Source organism: Plecotus auritus (assembly GCF_963455305.1).
Source record: "Plecotus auritus genome assembly, chromosome: 7".
NCBI lineage: Eukaryota > Metazoa > Chordata > Mammalia > Chiroptera > Vespertilionidae > Plecotus > Plecotus auritus.
The window spans coordinates 103,727,793-103,751,967 of NC_137774.1; the positions used below are offsets into that span (position 1 = coordinate 103,727,793).

Consider the following 24,175-nt stretch of genomic DNA (forward strand, 5'->3'; position numbering starts at 1 on the left):
CAATATGATAGCTGAAATTAGAAGGCACAGTGTCACTGTGTTCTACGCCAGGTGGAAATGTGTTCTTTGGGCAATATAAATTTTCCACTTTTCTGTGTGTGAGCATGTTTACCACTGACCGTAAAACCTAGAGTATTGATCTTGGAATTAAAATTTAATTTTAGTGAGCAGGTGAATTAACAAATACAGAATCTATAAATAATGAGGATTGACTGTATATACTAGTATATAATTACTGTTAGTACTTGAGTAAATATTTCTAGATCAAGTATGTAAGTGGACTTTTTCTCCTTGCACTAAATGTTTTTAATACCAATTTGTGATTAAAATTAGATAAATTCTAGAGTACTAATTTTGTTAATATTTTTTCCCAGACTACAGGTTTTCATGATAACCATAATTTTTGGTGACAAGCTTTATTAGATTTAAAATTTTATCTTCTGATTCTTTACAGATTCATTATAACATTGCACATTAGTTTGCTTTTGCCTGGTAACAACTTACCATTAGGTTATTACTTTTCAAGTGCTGTAATTCTTATTAGGGCCAACCTTTAGGAGACTTCAGATGTACCATTACAAAAGACTGGGATTAAGAATTAATTTTCAGATATTAAGTTTACTCTGTGGTTGTTTGTAATTATGCATATCTCAAAAATAAATACTATTTAGTATGATTTGTTTTACACACTGATTCCTTTTAACTACCTTTAATTTAATTTTTTCCCCAAGGAACAGAAAATATGCCATTTAGGTCAGTCCCAGCCAGTGGTTTGTATAGCCTAATACATTGTTTTTGACAATGACGTGTGGCTGTTGTTTCAATTACCTCTTGCTGTATGTGCAAAATGCAATTAATACAGGTTTGAGTTGGCTCTCCTTAGATACAAAAATGCTTACAAATATGGCCTTTGGCTGGCATCTGTGAGTGTGAATGGTAAACAGTTTCCTACCCAGATATGAAACTTTTCCTAAATGGTAAGAGTGGCTCATTGTGCTTAAATTATTTGTGCAAACAATCCTATATATATATATAAAAAAAAAAAAGCCTAATATGCAAATTGTCCCTCCCGTGGTCATTAGCCCAGGAGTTCAACTAGGAGACCGGGAGTTTAATCGCTCGCTATGACGTGTGCTGACCACCAGGGGGCAGCGGCCAACCTCTGTCGGTGGCCAACCTCTGTCGGTGCCCGGGGGTGGGGCGGGGGGTGGGGGCTGTGACATCTCACCGGCTACCTGGGGACGGGGGGTAACGTGGACAGACGTGCAGTGAGAATGCGGGGTGTCCACTGAGCTCGCTCCGGTTCCATGTGCTACCCTCCCCCGGGACACCAGGGCTCGCATGCCATGGAAGCCCCCCCACTCAGGTGCTGGGCACCTGTGAGGAGCCTGCCCCACACCTGCACGGCTCTTCGGGGTGAGCCGGGCCACAGCTGCTGGGACCGCAGGGGTTCATGCAGGAGCCGGTCTGCGAGGCCAGCCGGGAGAGAGTGCGCTGTCCTCCCGGCTTCTTTGTGGCACCATTGGGCGGCCCAGAGGCCCATGCTGCGCCCCGGCCCATGGCATCTGCCACGCTTACCGCATCTCCTCATGGGGACTCGGGGGCTCTGACTCAGGCAGAAGGGGGCTCCGTGGGGTCCTGGGGCCCCAGGTGCTGCCCAGGGCCCAGAGGTCAGCTGGAACCTATCCTTCCATGCCAGATGCTTACTCTTCGATTGCAGGCCAGGCCTAGGGACCACACCCATGCATGAATTTCATGCACCAGGCCTACAGTGCTATATAATGAGCACCTGCTTTTCTCTGAGAGTCTGGAATTTGGTATGTGCCAGGCCAAGGGTGCCTAAGTGACTAGCCTCCATTAAAGCCCTTGGGCACTGTCTTCAATGAGCTTCTCCAGTAGACAACACTTCATGTAGGTTGTCACAGTTCAGTGCCATTTTAGGATTCAAGTGCATCTTGAGCAACTTCACTGGGAGAGGACTCTTAGAAGTTGACATTGTTTTCCTCTGGACTCTGCCATATGTCTGTTCCTTTTGCTTATTCCGCTTTGTATTATTTTGCTGTAAGAAATTTTAGCCATAAATTTGACTATATGCTGAGTTTTGTGAGGCCTAGTGAATCTCTGAGCTTGTGGGTGTTCTTGGGAACTTCTGACACACAAAACTTGGTATCAAAACAACAACCAATTTATTGTATTTCATGATTTTGTTGGTCAAACACAGTTTGATTTGGTGTTGACAGAGGTCTCTGCATCGTTTTCATTTAATAGTTGGTCTGGACTGGAGAGTCCAAGAGCTTTATGCACATATCTGGCATGTTGGCAGTGAGGGATGGAGGGTTGTGCTCAGCTTGTATTGTAGCTTAGAATGTAGCCTCTCCTGTTTTAGAGGTCTGAAATGCCAGTGAAGAGTCAGATCACCCTGGATACATAGATTGTTCATTCACTTACCTTCTACTTCTGAAATAATCTTATATTTTCATTCTTAGCTGGAATAATTGGAGTAATGAATTTCCTATATTACCACATACTTTATAAATTTGTTAATTCCTCTTATTTTTTCTCAGACCACCTTCTCCGAGTATTAAGGAATTTCTTTTTGTTTTACTGAAGAATTCTATGTTCATGTTATCCATACTCTGTATGATTTTATTAACATGTAACATCTTCTCTTGGCTTTATTTTTCTAAGAAGATAATTAATGTTTTTATTGTATCCTTTTTAGCGAGTGATTATTCTGATTGTCTTTATCTTTAATCATTTCCAGATTTTCATTTTGAAAATGAAAAAAATCTGATCTACATGCAGTATGATAGGCTCAGATGCACCATAACGTTTGTTCTCCAGAGCTATGGAAGCATGAATTTCCTTTGCATAAAATGTTATGACTAGAAATTATTTTTTAATATGGAAAAATTTTCAACCTGTGATGAGAAATGTTTTTTGTTTACTTACTGGTTTAAAGTTCCCAGAGATCCCCTGGAGCCTTCTTTTAGAAATAACTGAAAAATTATTGAATTCTCTCAGTGGCTATTATATATTTTAGCTTGTAGTTTGATATTTTCATATTTGAGTTCCTTCAGAACTCCCATGTGAATGTTATTCAATCCTAATTATATTCAATAATTATTTTTCAGTATTAACAATAAATGACATCTCTATGGGATATTGCATGGTAGAAAATAATTTAGTATGTATTATATATATGGCAGGCAGGATATTGACCACTCCACTTGCCTCAGGTTTTGGAAATTTGATGTTCTAAGCTAGATGTTTGGATACTCAGTGTGAATCCTGAACATTAATGGCCACCGTGAGCCTCCCCTCTGCTTTTCCTCATTTAGGGTGCCCAGTCTAGGTGACTGAATTTCAGTCTTGATTTCTGATTTAACATTTTGTTTCCCCCAGTAGGACTACACTCTGCCTTAAACCTACACTTTTCTAGTTCTTGCTCTTAGAAATTGGACCACAAAAGCTCCACCTACTGGCTGGAATCTTGTCCCAAAGATAGGATCATGATGGTACCACCCACCTGACTCTTCTGACCTTGTCTCACTTACTAGTTGGGGTTCTTTTGGCTATTTATCACCTTTTCAATACCACTAACAACATGGTAGTTTGGTTGTTGGTCACCTTCTTTTTTGGGCAGTCCTACAGTATGGGCTTACTTATACTCACCTTCCTCATTAGTATATATTGAAATTGAAACCATAGTAAGGACTTCCATTCTTCCTTAGAATAATCCTAAACTGTTAATTAGATTTAGATTCTTTTCACTTACCATTCTTTCATATATGTCTTCGAAATTAAAATGAAATTAAGAATTCAGACTCTGCCCTAGCCAGTTTGGCTTGTCTGCCTGAGTACGGAAAGGTCCCGGGATCGATCCTGTCAAGGTCATGTACCGTGGTTGCAGGCTCCTCCCAGGCTGGGGATGTGGTTGGAGCTTGTGCAGGAGGCAACCAATGGATGTGTTTCTCTCACATCGATATTTATCTTTGTCTATCCCTCTCACTTCCACTCTTTCTAAAAATCAATGGAAAAATATCCTCGGGTGAAGATTAAAAAAAAAAAAAAGAATTCAGAATGTTTTTAAAGTAACAATTTTTATGAATGGTTCAGAGCCTAAGGTATACATTTGTGGGTCATTTCTAGTAGGTGGTAAGTTAAATGAGGCTATGGATGATGTTATCTAGTAGAAATATAGAGTAAAAAGAAAAAAGTATTTAAGTTTGGGCCTTGAAGAACTTGAGTATTTAATAGCCAGGGGAGAACCACAAAGGAGACAGAGAACATGAAGCTAGCTAGGTAGAAGGATAGCTAGGGGAGTCTGTGTCTTGGGAACAAAGGGAGAAGAGAGCATTACCAGAATTGAATGCTCCTGTGAGATCAATTAAAACAAGGACAGGGAAACATCTATTAGTTTTAGTGACATGATGTTCATTGATGGTTTTAATAATAGTGTTTTAGTGGAGTGCTGAGTTGGAAATCAGGCAGCATGGCTTAAGGGACAGTGCTGTATGAGAGTGCCTTGTTTTAAACAGCATTTTCAACAAAGTTGTTAAATCTGAGTATTTAATATTTTTGATGCTATTATAATGATGCGTATTTTGTTGATTTAAATTTCTAATTGTTTGTGGCTAATATATAGAAATACAATTCAATTTTGTATATTGACCAGAGACGTTTCTAACAACTTATTATTTGCAGTACATTTTATTTTATTATTTTTTTCTTTATTGATTAAGGTATTACATATGTGTCCTTATCCCCCCTTTGCCCCCCACCCCTCCATTCATGCCCTCATCCCCCTGGTGTCTGTGTCCATTGGTTAGGCTTATATGCATGCACACAAGTCCTTTGGTTAATCTCTCCCCCTTACCCCAACACTCCCCTACCTTCCCTTTGAGGTTTGACAGTCTGATGGATGCTTCTCTGTCTCTGGATCTGTTTTTGTTCATCAGTTTATGTTGTTCATTATATTCCACAGATGAGTGAGCTCATGTGATATTTATATTTCTCTGACTGGCTTATTTCGCTTAGCATAATGCTCTCCAAGTTCCATCCATGCTGTTGCAAATGGTAAGAATTCTTTCTTTTTTATAGCAGCGTCGTATTCCATTGTGTAGATGTACCACATTTTTTAGTAAAAGGCGAAAGATTTATTCGATCTGAAGAGAAACCAGAGTATAGATGTACCACATTTTTTAATCCACTCATCTGCTGATGGGCACTTAGGCTGTTCCAAATCTTAGCTATGGTGAATTGTGCTGCTATGAACATAGGGGTGCATATATCCTTTCTGATTGGTGCTTCTAATTTCTTGGGATATATTCCTAGAAGTGGGATTACTGGGTCAAATGGGAGTTCCATTTTTAGTTTTTTGAGGAAATGCCATACTGTTCTCCACAGTGGCTGCACCAATCTGCATTCCCACTAGCAGTGCACGAGGGTTCCTTTTTCTCCGCATCCTTGCCAGCACTTGTTGTTTGTTGATTTGTTGATGATAGCCATTCTGACAGGTGTGAGATGGTACTGCATTGTCATTTTGATTTGCATCTCTCGGATAATTAGTGACTTTGAGCATGTTTTCATATGTCTCTTGGCCTTCCTTATGTCCTCTTTCAAAAAGTATCTATTTAGGTCCGTTGCCTGTTTTTTGATTGGGTTGTTTATCTTTCTTTTGTTAAGTTGTATGAGTTCCCTGTAGATGTTGGAGATTAAACCCTTATCGCTGATAACATTGGCAAATATGTTCTCCCATACAGTGGGCTTTCTGGTTGTTTTGTTGATGGTTTCTTTTGCTGTGCAGAAGCTTTTTATTTTGATGTAGTCCCATTTGTTTATTTTCTCTTTAGTTTCCATTGCCCTAGGAGCTGTACCAGTGAAGATAATTGCTTTGGCATATGTCTGAGATTTTGCTGCCTGTGGATTAAATATATTTCTTTAGGTTTTTAAAAACTTACATGGGCATATATAAGTCATTTTTAAATGGTGATATTGTAAAAGAATTTATTTCTGTTGTGGAAATTTTGTTAGAAAAAGGTATTTTACAAAAGTTGAAAAATTTTCAATTTAGCTATCCTATAATTGCTCATGGACTATAGATCTTTCCTACGATATCAACGATCAGGTAATTCAAATTAAGAAAAATTGCAGATACTTTTATTTAGCTTTAGATGTCATGTGATAAAAGAGATGCAGACCAGTAATTTGGGAAAAAATATTTTGGGTAAGCTCAAATGTAGAAAGAAAAGTTGTCAATTTGTAACCTAAAAAATTGAACTCAGCGTATAGATATTTTTTTAATACTTTCAAATCCTTCAAAGAATTTCAGCTAAATATGAAAAAAATCATTTATTTCATGTGGATAGTATCCCAGCTATGGTAGGACAAAAATACAGAATTTTTAGAATTTTCACGTAAGAAATATTTTTATTTATTGCTTCATTTAAGCATATACTACATATTGAATATATTTGTACCTTAGTTTTCTAAAGTAGTATCTCTGAAAAGTATCATGTATTCAATTGTTAAAAAATAATTGTGTATATATGTACAAATGCTATGACTTACCACTGGCTACTGGTGGAACAATTGAAAGAAATAGAGGACAGTGAACTTAATCAGTTGTTATATGCTAATTCTTGTTGGTTGCATAGTAGAAGAATTTTACAAAAAATATGTGTATTGTTAACTCCAAGTTAAAATGTTTACCAAATGTGCAACAAACAAAAACAACACAAAATGGCATTGTGATTAAAATTTTTTCACCATTATTGTAGTTTATGCAGGCGAATTTGAAGCCCAAGGAAAGAAAATTGCAAGAAAAACTTGATTGCTTTGTTGACATTGATAAATTTGAAATTACTTTTCAATTTATGAAGTAACCCTTTGAATTTGACATTAGTAAAACTGAGTTGACATAAGATTTAGTGAATTTACTTACTACGCAGTCATGGATTTTAAAGTGATATGCTTTTGCTTCTGAGTTAAAGCAGTGATTTTAAAAAGATGAACCAATTTAGTCAATGTGAATGTAAATATTGAAGGAATGTATTTATGTGACATATGAATGTATTATTGGAAAATTTTGAAGTATGTTGGAACAACTTAGATGTGTGAACTACGTTTTAAACTCTTATTGATAAAATCTAAATACCGATTAAGTATTTATGATTAAAATTTAGCCAACTAAATTTCATGTGTTCTGTATATATAAAATACACAATGGCTTTCACTTAGTTTTAAGAAAAGAATATAAAATCTCAATAATTTTTATACTATTATAAAATAACTAGAGGCCCAATGCACAAAAATCGTGCAAGAGTAGGCTTCCCTTCCCCTGGCTGCCGGCACCGGCTTCCCTCTGGGACCCGGGCTTCCCTCGCAGCCCTGGCTTCGTCCGGAAGGTTGCCTGGTCTAATTAGCATAATATGCTTTTATTATTATAGATTTTATAATAATAGTTATTTTAATAGTAATATAAAATAATTTTTTATTTTGGCTCTTTTGGGTTAAATAAGATATATTAAAATTAATTTCACCTTTTTTGTTTTACTTTTAAAATGTATCTATTAGAAAATTTACTATTACATATATAGGTTGAAATATATTCTCACTAGACAGTATTGAGATAGATTATTGTATTATCTTGCATAAAAGTTTGTGGGTATTTTCTGATGCTTGAGGTTAAGAGAAGTTTGAGTTAAGGGTAGTTTGGTCTTTAATTCGATCACTAGTAATTTCTTGGTTATCCTGGTCACTTCAACAACTCTGTGAGAAAGGCTTATAATACATTTTTTAAAAATCTTCAACTGAGGATATGTTTTTTTAAATTGATTTTTAGAGAGAGAGGATGTGAGAGTGAGAGAGAGAGAGAGAGAGAGAGAGAGAGAGAAACATTGATCAGTTGTCTCCCATATATGCCCAGATCGAACCAGCAACCTAGGTACAGGCCCTGACTGGAAATCGAACCAGCCACCTTTTGGTGTATAGGACGACGTTCCAACCAACTGAGCCACCTGGTAGGGCAGGTTTATAATGCATACTATTTATTAAATATTAATACCTGTTCCAATGGATCCTACTGGGTTGTAGTCATATGTGCAAGCATCTACTAACATGAAATGAATTTGTGTTTATATATATTAATTACTGTAACTTCTAGTGAGCTGTATTATGATACTGATGGTCTTTGTCTCTAATTGCTTGCATTCTTTCAGAGGAGTACATTATTCAGAACTATTTTGCATTGCCACAATTGGGAGAACATACATACTGTGAGTGGCAGTATATACTCTATAAACTTTCTTACAACAGCTCTCAGTTGGCAGAGGTAATTCTGGAGAAGTACTACATTAATTCAGCTCAGTGGACATAGTTATTTCAGAGAAAGACAGGTTATTTGCATCGCAGGCATGCTTGGTATAGTTTGGCAACGGCATGATTATGTGTCTCAAGTATAGGGCATGGTGGGTAAAACTGCCTCTGTTTACAAAGGATTGTGGAGTGGGAACAGATGGCTGAAAATACTTGACCTTCCAATAGCTTACTAATAATGAAAATAATTTTAAAATTTAGGATAATTTTGCCAAAACCGGTTTGGCTCAGTGGATAGAGCGTCAGCCTGCGGATTGAAGGGTCCCAGGTTCGATTCCGGTCAAGGGCATGTAACTTGGTTGCAGGCACATCCCCAGTGGGAGGTGTGCAGGAGGCAGCTGGTTGATGTTTCTCTCTCATCGATGTTTCTGACTATCTATCACTCTTCCTTCCTCTCTGTAAAAAATCAATAAAATATATTTAAAAAAAAATTTAGGATAATTTTTTATAAGTTTAGAAAACATCTTGAATAAAAATGGAAAAGTCAGAAGAAGCCATATTTAAAAACATTTTATTGCATCTAGAGGTTACTGATGAAATCTCATTATTGATAAAATCTATAATAATAAAAGCATAATATGCAAATCAAACTACCGAACAGCCGGAGGACCTTCCAGACGACCACGCTATGACACGCCCTGGTGCCAGGCCAGCCAAGGCGGATGTGATGCGATGGTTGGCGCGGGGGGGGGGGGGGGGGGGGGGGGGGGGCGGCCATGGCCCCACAATCGCCCCACAGAGGGAGGCACCAGCCGGGGTGATCGATGGGGGCGGGGGGGGGGGCGGGGGGGGGGGACTCAGCGATCAATCATCCCAAAGAGGGAAGCCCAGGCCACCAGCCGGCAGGACGATCGATCTGGGAAGGGGAGGAATCCACGATCGCCCAGGCCACCCTCTGCGTGGTGATCGATTCCACCCTCTGCGTGGTGATCCATTGCGGAGCCCTAGCCACGTGGACCAGGCCTCCCTCTGCTGGGCGATTGATTGATTGCCCTAAAGAGGGAGGCCCAGACTACCTGGCTGGCGGTGCTGCGGCGAATGGGCGGGGCCTCCCTCTGCGGAGCAGTTGATCTGCCCCCCCCCCCCGTTTCCCGCCCCCCTTCCCCCCCCCCCCCCCCCCCCACCCCCCCCGCAATTGATCGCCCCACAGAGGGAGGCCCAGGCCACTGTCCAGCAACGCTGTGGCTGGTGTGCGGGGCCAGCCAGTGATCGCTCTGCAGAGGAAGACCCAGGCCAGCCAAGCGATCACACCCCATGGTTGTCGCTTGCAGAGTAGTTATATAAATATGTAAGAGTTTTTCACCCTGCAAAATTTCACATTTAGCCCTTTACACATTTTGCTACATTTTTATCTGCTTAATAATGAGCTGTATGCATTTTTAAAATATTTTTTAAGCTATGTATTTATTTGACTTCTGAATTAAAGCGTAATTCATATAATTAGCTTGTGAAGTTGAAAGCTTGTGAAATCAGGATTTTACATTTGGGTGACTTGCTTTAATTTGTATTCTTAGGATAGCATTCTGTCTAAAAGTAAGGTCCACTAGTTTTCAATGCTAAATAGAAATTCAAATAAAATAATTCAAAGTCTAAGAACTGTAAGTTTACAAATGTGAATTACTGAGGAGTGTATAGAAGATTGTCTGCTTAGAACTTGAGTGTACTTGGTGTAATGAAATGTGCATGATAGGGTGTATGGCAAAATGTGTCTGAGCTCAGGTCCTGAGGTGAGATTGCTGGCTTTCTATCTGTCTCTACAACTTTCTGGCTGTTTGACATGGCAAGTTACCTTTCTGCTCTTAGATTCCTCACTGGGAAAATGGAAATAATGACAGCATTTACTTAATAGGTACTTGTGAGGTTTAAATGAGGTAATATATTGCAAAGCATTTAGCATAGCTCCTGGCTTATAGTGAGTATCTATCAAGTATTATTTATTGATAATGTGTATAACAGTATTTAATTATTTTTGTTGGGTAACTGGACTGGGACTTGGCTATTTATTTTAGCTTTTTCTTAGTTAATAGATTATACTTTGCATCACATTATTACCAAAGAGTAACAGAATGAAGTATATATTTCTGAAGCTAGGGTATCTTAAATTTTAATAGAGAGCTGAGTAAAGTTCTTAATATTTTCCTGAATTATATTTTTTAAAGGGTGCATCTCAGAAAGCAATGATCTAATCACTTTCTTGCATCACAATAATTAAATAATTGTTGAAAAGACTATAATTAACATTTATTGTTTGGGATGTAATACTTTATAAAAGTAATATGTTCATGTGGCTGAAAATTCAAAAGATATGAGAGTATATAGTGGAAAGTTTTCCTACTACCTATATGCCCATGTACAAAGAGGTGACCATATTTTCAGAAAACACCTCCAAGACCATGTGGATTCCTGCAACAGAGAGGAATTGACAGGACTGCTCCAGCCATGGAGACAGAAGAGAAACAGTCCAGAGATGGAAGACGCTGACAATGCCTTGCCATACTAGCAGTCAGCAGCTGTGCGTCGTGGCAGGTTGCCCAGGACCAAACCAGAGAGGGTCGGACCTGCATTACCACCATTTGTCCACCATCCAGAACTGAAATATCATTGCTGACATGTACACATAAGGAACTGTTTGACATTGAAATTGGGACTCAAAAGAACTGTTGGCCCAGAAAGAAACTCACTACAGACTGATTCATTTGCCTCTCAGCATAACCATTATTGCTTGTCTCATTTTCGGTTCTTATAAGTATACTAGAGGTCCGGTGCACGAAATTCGTGCTTGGGGGGGAGGTGTCCCTCAGCCCAGCCTGCACCCTCTCCAATCTTGGACCTTTCGAGGTATGTCCGACTGCCCTTAAATGGGCAGTCGGACATCCCTCTCACAATCCAGGACTGCTGGCTCCCAACTGCTCGCCTGCCTGCCTTCCTGATTGCCCCTAACCGCTTCTGCCTGCCAGCCTGATCACCTCTAACCACTCCCCTGCCAGCCTTATTGATGCCTAACTGCTCCCCTGCCAGCCTGATTGCCCCTAACTGCCCTCCTGTGCAGGCCTGGTCCCCCCCAACTGCCCTCCCCTGTAGGCCTGGTCCCCCCCAACTGCCCTCCCCTGCAGGCCTGGGTCCCTCCCAACTGCCTTCCCTGCAGGCCTGGTCACCCCAACTTCCCTCCTCTGCCGGCTTGGTCACTCCTAACTGCCCTCCCCTGCTGGCCTGATCACCCACAACTGCCCTCCCTTGCAGGCCTGGTCCCTCCCAACTTCCCTCCCCTGCTGGCCATCTTGTGGCGGCCATCTTGTGTTCACATGGGGGCAGGATCTTTGACCACATGGGGGCAGCCATCTTGTGTGTTGGAGTGATGATCAATCTGCATATTACTCTTTTATAGATAGGATAGAGGCCTGGTGCATGGGTGGGGGCCAGCTGGTTTGCCCTGAAGGGTGTTGCGGATCAGGGTGGGGGTTCCTTGGGGCGTGGGGCAGCCTGGGCGAGGGGCCTGTGGTGGTTTGCAGGCCGGCCATGCCCCCTGGTGACCCAAGCGGAGGCCCTGGTATCTGGGGTTTATTTATCTTCCTCAATTGAACCTTTGTAGCCTGGAGCGGAGCCAAGCCTTCTGCTTGCTCCATGGCAGCAGCCATTTCTGTTGGGACTTATGTATCTTCTATAATTGAAACTTTGTAGCCTTAAGCGGAGGCCTGGGCTGGCCAGGGTGTGCGGAAAGCTTGGTTTCCTCCATCGCCACTGGCAACCATAGCCTCCTGCTCTTTCCAGCTCCGTGGCTGCCGCCATTTCTGTTTGGATTTATGTATCTTCTATCATTGAAACTTTGTAGCCTTGAGTGGAGGCCTAGGCCGGCAAGGGCAGGCGGAAAGCTTGGCTTTCTCATCGCCCAAGAAACCCAAGCCTCCCTCCTGCTCTCTGTGGCCGTAGCCATCTTGGTTGGTTTTATTTGCATATTCGCTCCTGATTGGCTGGTGGGAGTGGCTGGTGGGTGTGGCTTGTGGGTGTAGCAGAGTGATGGTTAATTTGCATATTACCCCTTTATTAGGATTTCTAGTATCACATGATCTCACTCATCTAGGGGAAATAATGAACAACATAAACTGATGAACAAAAACAGACCCGTAGACATGGAAGCATCGATCAGATTGTCAAACCTCAGAGGGAAGGTAGGGGAGGGTGAGGGTAAGGGGGAGAGATCAACCAAAGGACTTGTATGCATGCATATAAGCCTAACCAGTGGTCACGGACAACAGGGAGGTGGGGGCATGCGTGGGGAGGGGTTTGGGATGGGAATGGGGGGATGAGGACAAATATGTGATACCTTAATCAATAAAGAAATTAAAAAAAAAACCCACAAAAAACAAAGAGGTGACCAATATATCAAGATTTTTGTGTATTTTTTCAGATTTATTTTATTTATATGCAACTAAATATATACATATATATTCCCCCTTAGATATATGGTAGATACTGTGCCCATTTCATTTAACAAGTATCTATGCTATCTGCAAGATATCTTCCCACCATTTTTAAAATCTAGAGATTAAATCTCTGAGTGGTAATGAATACAAACCCGTATCTCTGATCTTTTTACTCTTATCCTTGTCTCTTTACCAGATTGGAGTGTACTTCCACCATGTAAAATTTGTGAAACAATGAGCAAGCCCTGCTTTAGTCCTTGCAGATAGCATAGACACTTGGTATTTCATTTAACAATGCATTTTAGGGCCTGTTCTGTATCTCTATATACACAGCTCCCTCATTCATTTTTAGCTGCCTTGTATTTTGTTTCTGGATATACTGTAATTTATTGCTTGATGTTAAATTATTCTTCCCTTGACATTTGTTTTTCCTGTTTATTTTTTTCCTTAATTTTCTGGTAATAGCTATGTAGGATCCTGTGCTGGTTTCCTTTTTTGTTTACTCATCTTTCTATGAGGTGGGTTTTTTTTTGTTATTTGTAGGTGGTACTTGTGAGGGAAGGATCAGAACCCTGGGAGGAATTTTTTAAAAAAATCTTGGGTTTGTCTAGATTTTACCAAGAGCATCATTCATAAAAGAATAAATTGACTTGGACTCTCATTAAAATTAGAAGCTTCTGCTCTTCAAAGACACTGTTGAGAGAATGAAAATGCAAGCCACAGACTGAGAGAAAGTATTTGCAAAGAATAGATTTGAGAAAGGACTTGTGTTTAGAATACATAAAAATTTTTCAGAAAGTTAGGGGAGGGTGGGGGTTAGGGATAGAGGTCAACCAAAGGACTTATATGCATGCATCTTATCTAATAAAAGGGTAATATGCAAATTAACCATCACTCCGACACAAAAATGGTGGTGCCCATAGCCAGAAGATGGCGGCGCCCAGTCTCCTCAGGCCTGCTGGAGTCCCCAGTACTTTCAGCCCGAACTGATTACTATGGCAAGTGGACAGAGAAGGTTTTCAGCAAGTGTGAGAAGCAAGCCTTGGTGGGATCGAGGGAGAGCCAGTGGGCTCAGGGCCTCTGCTGACTGGGAGGCCGGCCCTCGGAGTTCGGTTCTGAAACCACAGGGACCCACTCCAGTGCGGGCTGGGGAGGAAGCGTTGCTGCCGCCCGCCCAATGCCAGGTCCCTGGTTAAGTGGGTCCAAGTCACAGCCATGAGGCCTGGCGGGGCTGTCTCACCCCGGACCATCCATCGTGGCTGAGCTCTGGCAGGGGCGGCCAGCACCTCCGATATCACTGTCTGCCTCCGGGCCACCTGCAGACACTGGTGGAGCGGGCTCGGGTTGAACATTTTAATGAAAATGGGATGCCTGTGCCCTGCCCCACTGCACCCTGTCTCTGGCCAGTAGAGGGCAGTGGGATCGGGGGTGCAGCCTTGGGACCCCGTTAGGAGGCACGGGGGCTCAGAAGGGGCTGGTAGCAACCTGCAGGTGTGCTACGAGGAAGAGGTGCTGAACTGCCAGGATGCTGAGGGCCGGCTGCTGGAGGCGCGCAAAGGTGCAGACGAGGCGCTGAGCTCGAAAAGCGCATCGACAGCCTGATGGAGGAAATTGCCTTTCTGAAGAAGGTGCACAAAGAGGAGATCACGGAGCTGCAGGTGCACATCCAGTAAGCTCAGATCTCCGTGGAGATGGATGTGTTCTCCAAGTCCGACCTCTCCGCCGCACTCAAGGACATCCGCGCCCAGTACAAGAAGCTGGCTGCCAACAACATGCAGAATGCCAAAGGATGGTTCAAGAGCCGCTTCACCGTGCTGACCGAGAGCGCTGCCAAGAACACCTATGCGGTGCGCTGCCTAGGACGAGGTGTCTGAGAGCCGCCGCCTGCTCAAGGCCAAGACCCTGGAGATCAAAGTATGCCGGGGCATGAACGAAGCACTGGAAAAGCAGCTGCGAGAGCTGGAGGATAAGCAGAACGCCGACATTAGTGCTATGCAGGACACAATCAACAAATTAGAAAATGAGTTGAGAACTACAAAGAGTGAAATGGCATGATATTTAAAAGAATACCAGGACCTCCTCAATGTGGCTTTGGACATTGACATTGCAGCTTACAGGAAACTCTTGGAAGGTGAGGAGACCTGGCTCAGTTTCACTAGCGTGAGAAGCATAGCCAGTGGCTACTCCCAGAGTTCCCAGGTCTTTGGCCGATCTGCCTACGGTGGTTTACAGACCAGCTCCTACTTGATGTCCGCTCGCTCCTTCCCTTCTTAATACACCAGCCACGTCCAGGAGGAGCAGATCGAGATGGAGGAGACCATTGAGGCTGCAAAAGCTGAGGAAGCTAAGGATGAACCCCCCTCTGAAGGAGAAGCTGAAGAGGAGGAAAAGGAGAAGGAAGAGGCTGAGGAACAGGAAGGAGAGGAAGAGGAAGACGGTGCCAAGGAAGAATTTGAGGTTGCAAAGGAGGAAGAAGGAGGTGAAGGTGAAGGAGAAGATGCCCAAGAAGCTGAGGATGAGAAGAAAGATGAAGGTGCTGGGGAGGAGTAAGCAACCAAGAAGAGAGATTGAGCCCCCCTTTCCTTAATTATTTTAGGAATAATCCTCCCGAAACCAGGTCAACCCCGTCACCAACCAAGCAGTTGAGTTCCCGATACTATATGAATTAAGAAGTCAATATATGTAACATTCTGAGGTGACTCAGGTTGGACATTAAATGTTGTGCTATGACTTTTCTCCTTATGCAGAGTATCTGTTTGCTTGTGGAGTGGCTTCCTGGCTTGCTGCCAGCCTGTGCATGGTCCACGCTTATGAGTTCAGGATCTATGACAATGTGAATAATTCAGATGTTTACAATAAAAACACATGAATACATGAATTTACTAATGTTAATGTTAAACTTCATGGAAAAAATAGTCCTTTGAATCTTTGGTGGTTAGAAATTAAAGACCTCAAATCATGTGCAATAAACAGTAAATAAAGTTACACTGAATGACAAAAAAAAACAACAAAACATTAGGGACCAGGAAATGTTCAAAGAACTGGGGAACCATTCCCAAATCAGGAAGGGAAGTCACAGGCTGTATATTATTGCTACGAATACAGTATTTCCTACTACTTACAACATATACAATGTAATGTATTAGATGCCTTCCTATCGCATGAAGTATGTATTCTCATAGAGTAATACTGGTAGATATGTTATAGTTATAGTGGTATGTCATATCCTATCTATACTAATAAAAGGGTAATATGCTAATTAGACCATGAGACCTTCCAGACACCCTTCCGGACAAAGCCATGGCAGCGGGGTCGAGGCAGAAGCGGTTAGGGGCGAACAGGCCAGGAGGGGAGGGCAGTTGGGGGTGATCAGGCTGGCGGTGGGGGGCAGTTGGGGGCAAGCAGGCCGGCAGGGGTGGCAGTTGGGGGCAAGCAGGCTGGCAAGGGGGGCAGTTGGGGGCGATCAGGCCGGCAGGGGGCAGTTTGGGGCAAGCAGGCTGGTGGAGGGGGCAGTTGGGGGCAATCAGGCCAGCAGGGGGGTGCAGTTGGGGGCAAGCAGGCCAGCAGGCAGAATGGTTAGGGGTGATCAAGCAGGCAGGCAGGTGAGTGGTTAGGAGCCAGCAGTCCCGGATTGCGAGGGGTGGGATCGGGCATAAACCGGCAGTCGGACATCCCTCGAGGGGTCCCAGATTGGAGAGGATGCAGGCCGGGCTGAGGGACATCCCCTCCTGCTGTGCACAAATTTCGTGCACAGGGCCTCTGGTATAAGCATAACCAATGGACATAGACACCAGAGGGGTGAGAGCATGAATGGGAATGGGGTGGGGGGGATGGGGGGATAAGGACACATATGTAATAGCTTAATCAATAAAAAATTAAAAAATAAGAAAACCATCGCAATTTTAAAATAGTCAAAAGTTTTGAACACTTTGTCAAAGATAAGTGAATGGTAAATATGCATATGAAAAGATGCTTAAAATTATTAGAGAAATGAAAGTAAAAGCACAGTGCGATATTGTTACACACCTATTAGAATGGATAAAATTAAAAAAGACTACACATGTATTGGCAAAGCTCTAGAGTGACTGAAATGCTAGTACACTCCTAGTGGCAATGTACAATGATATAGCCACCTTGAAAATAGTTTGTCAGTTTCTTAAGAAGTTAAACATACATCTAACATGGGATCCAGCCATTCCACAACTAGGTATTTACCCAAGGGAAATGAAGGTTAATGTCCATACAAAAATTTATACGTGAATGTTTATAGCAGTTAAACTTGTAATAGCACCAAACTAGGAACAACCAAAATGTCTATCAATAGGGGTATAGATAAAAAATGTGTGGTATACCCATATAATGGAAAACTACTGAGCAGTAAAAAGCAATGAACTCTTGATACATACTACAACATGGATGAATCAAAAAATACTTATGCTGAGTGAAAGAAGTCAGATAACTGTATGATTCCATTTATATAAAATTCTAGGGATTTCAGATTAATCTGTACTGTCATAAACAAGATTTTTGCTTGCCTGGATGGGATTGGGTGGGGAGAAAGGGAGGGATGAGAAGAGATTACAGGGTTACAGGGTGATGGTTATGTTTATCTTGATTGTGGTGTTGGTTTCACAGATATCTACACATGTATACATATGACATGTGCTTTAATTCTGTGCATTTTATTCTAGATCAGTTTTACCTCAGTAAAGTACTAGAATAATCTAAGTGAAGCAGACAAAAGTCCACATAGCTAGAGTAATTGGCAATAAAGTCCAGACTTTAAAAATTATTGCTAGGATGTGCACAGTTGCAGATGGTAATGTCAAGTCAGTAAGAGTCACATTAAAATGTCTAGAGGTTTAGCCATTCCTCTCGGGCCCAATCTTTTATATACATAAGGCTAAAGTAGTATATTGATCTGGATATGTGCAGGAAACCATCTCCTGTGGCTGGGTAAACACATTAAACAATGTGTGCTGTGAAAGTATAGATCTGTACAATTATATGTGAACACAGTCTTAATTGATCACCCTTAGGCTTCCTAGACTGTCAAAATCTGATCCAAGCACATGGCTAAACTGAGTATCAGTTAATAAGACTCAAATTAACTGGAAATCTCTGTGACTCACTTTAATATGCCCTTGGATCAACTTTATTAGGCTCCATCCTTATATTCTGACACAGACATTTAGAAAATTGAATGTAATTACACATTTTATTATTTATTTATTGGGGTAATATTGGTTAATAAAATCACATAAGTTTCAAGCGTACATTTCTTTTGATTTTAAAATAATTGTAGATCCACATGCAGTTGTAACATTCAGCTTTTTAAACCTTATAATTTCAGTACAACTGTAATATAGCTGAAATAATATTGTCTTTAACCCTTTTTACTTTTCTGACTGGGGCCCTGCAAATTAGACTGACCAGCCGGATCCCACCCTTGCACGAATTCTTGCATTGGGCCTCTAGTTTATATATAATTTTTGTTATCACTATTATGCTGTCATTGTAGAAACAGTTTGGCTTGGGTGCTTTTGATGATTATTATTTTTTAAAGAATAGTAAAATTTTATAACTGTAAGGGTGCTGGTTCTGTCACATATTTTCATATAAGGAGACTAAGTCTCAGGAAGTTTAAATAACTTGTCTGATGTTACACAAATAATTAATTTTAAGTGAGAGGGATTTTTTTAAAAGGCAAGTGACAATTGAATAGTTTTTAGATTCATAACTTGTGTGCCTGATTGTTCTAAAATGGAACATATTAAGTGGTTATTTTAGAGGAGGTCAAGTTTATTAGGAGAACTTTTACTGTTTTACTAAGGACATTCTTAAGTGAAATTGGATATATGGATCTATCTATATATTTATCTATTTATATTTGTGTGTGTAGAGAGCATTGGGGGGTGGGGAGTAGTCTGAGATGTCAGTCATTTTGGTTATATTCTGTTTCTTAAATAGAAGATTCAGGGATGTCAGTTTTAGTCTTATACTTCATAACTCAAATATTACATATTTTATTTTGTAGATATAAATATTTTTATAATTATATATTAAAAACTAAAGTATTAGAAGAATAAATTAGTAAATAGTCATTGTCTCTGGGTGGTGACATTACAGGTCACTTTACTTTTTATATTATTCATTTCTGTATTTTTTAGGTATTTTATAATTAACATGCCTTTCTTTATATCTAGAAAAGACACTGGTGAATATAGGAAGTAAAAGCACAAATGTAAAAGTTTTCAATTATTTTGCTAACAAAGATGGTAACCTTGTGTTATACACTATCTTATTAAGCTGTCATGTCAGACTTAATGCTAAAGATATTTGTTTTTGTAAATCACTAGGCCCAGTATTTACTCTCATTTCAGACTTCCAGATAAGCCTCTTTATCTTTCATCAGAATTTTAGTAAGTCCAAATTTGGGTCAGCAAATTCTCCACTGGTATAATATATAGGTAAATTTAAAACCAAAGTTGACCTTTGAATGGTCAAAAGATAACTAATACATACTATATTGTTACAGCAATAGTACTTAATTATCCTCTCCTATGCAATATTATTAAACAATTCCAAAACCACTCACTTTAAGTAAAAGTTTATTTTATAAGTTGTGCAGCAAGTGTCCTCTGTCTTCGTGATATTTCACATTTTTAGAATCTATAGCTAAATATATTATGAAAAGTAAGTAAAAATGATAAATATTTTAATTTTAAAGAACAAAATATAAATTCTGTGGTTATTAAAACAGTCTGATTATTTTAAAATCTTTTAAAAAACTCTAACTTTATATAGAACATTAAATGTTTTAGAGACATGAATAATATAATTGATCATGAAACACTACCTTCTATGATACTAACTTTATATATATTTCTTGGGTTGACAATTTAGAAACTTTCTGGTATCTCCATTTTTATGGTAAAAAACATTAAATGTTTTAGAGACATGAATAATATAATTGATCATGAATAATATAATTGATCATGAAACACTACCTTCTATGATACTAACTTTATATATATTTCTTGGGTTGACAATTTAGAAACTTTCTGGTATCTCCATTTTTATATATAAAATGGAGATACCAGTTGTTGAAAAAGTTTTTGTGACATTTAATTTTTTTATATGACTATACAGTTTAAAACATTGCATGATATTTATTCCCTTTATAATTTTTTTCTCCAAATGAGTGCTCTGAAAATGTCACTTTGAATTAAAGCATAATGTCTGGAAAAGATAACTTATTTATGTTCTTGATGTAGATTTCAATAACATGCTGAGTTTTGCTCTAGTTGATTTTTTCTTATATCCCTAGAAAAATTGCTGAAAATAGATATAAGATTTTCAGATTTTGCATCATAGAGAACAATGTTAGAATTGCATAGAATAAAATAAAGTAACCCTTTTAATATTCTTAGAAAAGGATAGGATAAACACTACATATTTTATAATTAAGCAGAGTTCATATTTGATTCATAAAGTCTACGTGCTTTTTATAGATGCCTCAGCTTAAATGCAGATGTACTATTTTTGGCTAAATTTCTAGTTCTTGTAGGATTTGTGTGCCATTAGTGGGCTCTCCCTGCTATATAAACTTAATAACATCCCTCAAAAGAGGTAAATTATGACTAGTATAAATTTCTCAATTCCAGCCTTTTAATGTAAAAATTGATAATCGACTAAAGTAGTATTTTATCAGCTTCATAAGCTTAAATTCAGACACTAATCCCTAACCTCTTTATACAGATCCTTTGTCCACTTCTCATTTTTACATCTGCTTCCCCAGTAAAGTCACCCCCTCTCCTCAATTTAAGTATTAACTGCTGGGTTTGAATTCATAGATAAACAGGCAGTCCTCGGGTTACCTCAGACTCGACGTACGTCGTTTCGTGGTTACGTCGCCATCTCCCATTTATTTATATAAAAAAAAAGTTCTGTCATTTCAACATATGTGCTTTATGTTTTTTATTATTTATTTACTACAAGTAAAGGTCAGGAATTGTTATCTTTCTTTTAAATTTTTTTTACTGTTTCACTTCATTACTGCTGTGTATGTGCTCCATGTGAGTGATGTAGGTGGGTTCCGACTTGTGAAAATTGCGTTAGGTAGCGCAGTAGGAACGGATCTCCGACGTAACTCAAGGACCTACTGTAGCTTGTTTTCTAATGGCTGTGATCAGTGTTCATTAACTTAACCAATATTTATTGAACACCAGCCACTGGGTGTTGAGCACTGTTCTTGACACCAGAATACAGTGGTGAGTAAAACAGACAGTCCATGTCCTAATGGATCTTACATCATGGGAAATACACAGCCAGTTAGATCAATATGTAATTACAAATTAAAGTAAATTTTATAAGGGTGCTTAAAATGGGTATTTGATTGAAGTTGGGGTCCACAAAGACCTCTCTAGTATTTGAAAACTAAAGGATAAGTAGTAGTTAGCAAAAAGAGAAGGGTAGAGAAAATTTCATACATAGTCTGGCTGGTATGTAGTGATGGAAGTATGGAGAGAGCAGTATTGATGAGGTGGAAGATTTATAGACCTTGTTAAGGATTTAGCTTAGTGGCAAGCTAAGGATTTTAATCTGAGTGATAATGTGATCAGGTTTTTTTTTTTTTGTTTTTTAAAGAGCAATTTTAGGTTCACAGCAAAATTGACTGGAAAGTAGGGAGAGTTTGTGTTTTAAAATATTTTATTATGACTTCAGTTTTTCCTTTATGATCAAATATAATGATGCAGCCCTATAAAACCTTTAATTCCATATATTCCATTGAACATTAGGAGGAAATATCAGGTTACTTTCTTGATAAAACAGTGCTTCCCTCAACATTTAGAAACCTGTAATCCATCCTTGCAAAGCCCTGGTTATTTCCTCTGAGTGAAGACCAGCGTTTTATGCCTCTTATTCCAAACACTGCCTATTTATTATTTATTTGTTAGATTTCATAGGCACACTTGTTTGTTTTTTAAAGGATCACTTGGGTGACACAACGAGAATGATATAAGAAGACTTAAGCAAAAGCAAGATTATTCAGATAGGCCTTTGCAAACATTCAGGCTAGAAATGATGGTGACTTGAAATTGAGTACTGTCATTGGAGAGAAAGTTATTTAAAAATAAATGCTATGCTATATCAACTGTAACTGAAAAATCAATTTTAAAAAATTGATAAAATTCATCCTAATAGTTGCAAAGATTTTGTGTGGTTGGTTGTATCTCTGGCTTAGAATGTTGGCCTTGTTTAGTAGAAAGAGAACTAATTAATATAGATGAAATTAGGTTCTAGATATTGCCAATAAATTAAATACACACAGCTTTTCATGGGTTAAAGAAGTGATGAGAGTCTTAATAAGATAATAGTAAGTTAAAACTACAGGAGAAGCTTTCATTAAGCAGCTGGTGAAAAAAATATAATAATAAACCACAAAATAAACCAAATTGTTAAATATTTTATATTATAATAGCGATACTTTTAATATAATTAATGCCTTTCTACAAAGAAGTGTGGCATTAACATGTCACTGGTTTTGATTAACAATTTAATAGAATTTTCATTTAAATCACTTGCAAAGATGAATAAGCTTTCGGAAAATTCACTTTTAATTTGAAATCAGAATATTTTTCCTCCTGAATAGAAAAGAAATCCCTGCCATTTGATAAGAATTCTCCATTTCATATTCTTTTCCCATATTCTTTTTATTCTTCATTGCAGTTATTAGTGCATCATCATTTTTGGGAGTGATAATTATTCAGCTTTAAATGTGTCATTAAAACATTCATTTATCAGAAAACACTTATGCATGTTTCCAGTCTACAAAGTTGACAGAATTTTACTGTCTTTCTGAGTGGAACATATTGTATCATTAATGGCGATTACACAGGACTTTATGTTGTGCTTGAATGGATTCATTTAAAAAATACCAGTTCACTTTTTGGATTTCACTAGCTCTCTTAAATAGTCTAAGAAAGTAATTAACAGAACAAATATAAGTATTATCTAACCTCTTAATATGTTGACTTACACTTAAATGGACAGTTGTCAATAAAATTAAATTCCACAACACCACAAAATATAATGCATGTTATATTTCTCTTTACTACCTTTTCAGCTCTCACACAGAATGGTTATTATATATTTGAGTTTAAAGACGTATTCTTCAATCAGCAGCTATTTATATCCCTGCCATTTTGTTAGGCTGATAAGATAGTAAATTCAGGGTCAAATATTGGCTGATTATTGTTCCTTAAATAATAGACAAATACTATGTTTGCATGTATGCCTATATGCAATTTTTTTTTTACTTTGCTGCACAACAAAGATGGAAAGAATATACATATAATTCAGTCAGGGTCTCCATTTCATTTAGTTCCTTTTCTGGAAATTTGTCCTGTTCTTTCATTTGGGACCCATTTTTTTATCTCTTCATTCTGGCTGCTGCCCCGTGTTTGTTTCTATGTATTAGGTGAGATGCTCTGTCTCCTGGACTTGGTAGAGTAGCCTCCTGTAGTAGGTGTCCTCTAGGATCACAGTCTACCCAGTCACTTGAGCTGGGTGCTCTCGGTGTGCCCCCCTTGTAGTTGAACCTTGATTGCTGTTGGCAGGTCACTGGGAGGGATTGACTCACACGCTGATTCTGCTGCAAGGACCAGCTGTGACTATAGTGGAGGCCAGTGGTTGATTTTTATAGGTGAGGAGGAGCTGAGAAACTGAATGACTTGACTGAGATTGATTAATTATTGTCAGGTTTGATATAATAATCCTGGTCTTTCAGTAAATCCTCTTTCTATATTCCAAGATGTTATCATATGTTAATTTTTTTCTTTGAATAATTTTGCCTTGAATTTTCTTGTATATTTACTTAAGAAGATAAGACAATCGTTGATAAATTATTTGTTATGATGCCTGTGACTTCTCAAAAAGATAGATCCACAGTGTTTCTTTTTGCACTTGCTTATTTACTCATTGTATCAAATATGTGATGTAGGTGAAATAGCACAAAAAAAGAGGAGCTTGGAGAATGTCATATTAGCATACTCTAATAACATCCTATATAATAAAGAGCTAATATGCTAATTAGACCGAACAGCAGAACAACCGTCTGGACGACCTTCTGGATGACCTTCCAGATGAAGCCAGGGTTGTGAGGGCCAGCTGAGGCAGGCAGGGCTGTGAGGGCCAGCCGAGGCAGGCGGGGATGCGAGGGCTGAGCCCCTTGCACGAATTTCATGCATCGGGCCTCTAGTGTATATTAATAATATGACAGATCTAGTGCATATTAATAATATGACAGATCTTAGTTATTTACTCTTTTAATATATCCAGTTACTGGATAATTCCCAGAGAGCTGATTTGTG

The 24,175-nt window shown here is 39.3% G+C and overlaps 1 protein-coding gene and 1 pseudogene across 3 annotated transcripts in view; both read left to right on the forward strand.

The window, feature by feature from the left end:
• DTWD2 (DTW domain containing 2) overlaps window positions 1–24,175 on the forward strand; it is a gene marked incomplete at its 5' end in the record, with an annotated part of 95,043 nt that overhangs the window by 61,335 nt on the left and 9,533 nt on the right. The gene's annotated exons all lie outside the window — the stretch shown is intronic.
• On the forward strand, window positions 1,454–15,775 carry LOC308254480 (neurofilament light polypeptide-like; annotated as a pseudogene). The gene is made up of 2 exons: window positions 1,454–1,650; window positions 14,252–15,775. The product of its transcript is annotated as a neurofilament light polypeptide-like (transcript).